Below are 2,233 nucleotides of genomic sequence, written 5' to 3'. Positions count from 1 at the left end.
TTAAAAAAAAAAAAAAAAAAAAAAAAGGAAGTAGAGTCCAAATTCAGACGTTGGGCTCCTGGCTTGAAACCCTGTGCTTTTTTCACCAAAGCTATTGAAGGCCCCAATAAATAACATATCTCCTCCTTGTCCAGATTCTCAATAAGTTGAGAAATAGGACAAAACTAGTCTGTCATTTTTATTACTGGTGGAGACCAGGTTGGAAGACGTAGCCCCTGGTCTGTCAATCGGAGGGGCTTGATCCTGGTAAGCCCACTCAGCCACGCAGCACTGGCCATGTGTGTGTGGAAGGTGGGGTGGGTGTGGGGGGCATTGCCCCAGAGAGACCGGGCAGGACACGGGCAGTTTGTGGCTGGTCACGCCCAGGAGGTAGAGGGCAGAGCTGAGCTGAGTGTGGTCAGTTATTCCTAAGTCTTGACTTTCCTAAGACAGGGAAGAAGCCCAGCCTTAGGACACGATTCTCAGCTACCTACAGCCCTCCCATTCCACAATTGGGATGCCTTCCCTCCATCCCATATCTGTAACTTCATTCTACCCAGCCGAGGACAGTCTCCATGTAGTCAGTTCCCAGGATTCCTCATCATTTCTTGGTTATGCCCAGCATCCCTCCTAATGCCTTTTTCAACTTTCTACATCATATATTAAAATAATCAGATGTCTTTTTTTTTTTTTTTTTTTTTTTTTTTAGAGAGAGAGAAAGCATGTTGGAAGTCTCCTTAATGAGAGGCAGTGGGAGGCTGGAGAAGAGAAGCAGGCTAGTTTCTAGCTAAGCCTCCAACAGCCTGTGGGACCTTCCCAGCTCAAGGCTCAGCTGGTCAGAAATCCCCAGGTCAGGGCACCCAGAAGCGACAAGTCTCTGGGAACCTGGGTCCCCACCCATTATGCTCACGTATCCGTAATGTGTCCTGAGAGTTCAGTCCATCAACAGCCAATAGAGGATTCTCCTTTAGAGTGACAAGATGGGGATGCCTGCCCTCCGGGAAGGGCCACCTCTGGGCACCTGGAAAAGCAAACAAATCATTAATGGCTAAACAGTGAGACGATCCTGAGCCGCTGAAACAAAGGCCTTCCTAGTGATTAAATATTTGTGCTGCCAGCTGTGCACTCCCCTGTCCCCCTGATGGCCCCCCTCACAGCGGTGAGCTCTGCTTCCTGGCTGCACGCCATCAGCTGTCACTTACTGTCATCTGTGCTCATGCTTGTGTGACATCACCGTCCTCATGTGAACGCATGGAGCTTCCACGGCCATCTATGCCGTCCAACTCTACAGATGATTTCGTGTTGATCTGCACGCTGTGTGGGCGGACCCTCTGTCACCCATGGGTGTCCTCTGAGTCACTCCCACAGCCCAGTTCCCTTCAGCTGATCCCTCTCAGGAGTGTGGGCTCCCCTTAAGCTTAAGCAAACGGACTCTCTGTGACCCGCCCTGCAGACTGCCCTTAAAGCACCACATGGGTCGGTTTATTTAAATGATAGCTGCTACCTTAAATGTTGCTAGGAGTCCATGGGAGCTTGTATAAATATCCCCTGAGCCAAAAATAATTGAAAGTGTGCAGGGACCTTAAGCAGAGCCAACCTTTGATTTTAAGAGTTTTGGAGTTTCAAACTGAAAGCTTTCTTTCCCTTGCAAAGAATTAAAAAAAAAAAAAAAAGGTAGGCAAACAAATGTTGCTAATAGGCATTTAAAAGCTAGTCTTGGGGCACCTGGGTGGCTCAGTCGGTTAAGTGTCCGACTTCGGCTCAGGTCATGATCTCACGGTTCGTGGGTTCAAGCCCTGCGTCGGGCTCAGTGCTGACAGCTCAGAGCCTGGAGCCTGCTTCGGATTCTATGTCTCCCTCTCTCTCTGCCCCTCCCCTGCTCATGCTCTCTCTCTGTCTCAAAAAAATAAATAAAACATTAAAAAATTTCATAAAAAAAAAAGCTAGTCTTTAGGAGAAACAAATACCTTAAGCCCCAGGTCTGTATCTTCAAGTGTGAATTCCCTCCTTAGAGCCCCAGATTTATGAGGTTTCACTTGGGGATTACCCATTTGTTCCCTGTAGTTCGGTCTCTTCACTGGTTCTAAGATCTCTTCCCTATTACAGCCCCAGAGGGAAAGTGGTCTGGAAAGGAGTCTGCTTCAAAACGGAGGCTTTTACCTTCATTGCTCCCTTGGTTTCAAGCCCTGAACTTGAGGACATGGGTATTTTACGCGTTGTAGGGTACCTGGACCCCTCCCTAGTGTGTCCAACC

The sequence above is a fragment of the Herpailurus yagouaroundi genome, unplaced genomic scaffold, assembly GCF_014898765.1.
Source record: "Herpailurus yagouaroundi ecotype Mexico unplaced genomic scaffold, PumYag 188, whole genome shotgun sequence".
NCBI classification, from domain to species: domain Eukaryota; kingdom Metazoa; phylum Chordata; class Mammalia; order Carnivora; family Felidae; genus Herpailurus; species Herpailurus yagouaroundi.
Note: the sequence above shows the minus strand (reverse complement) of the source record.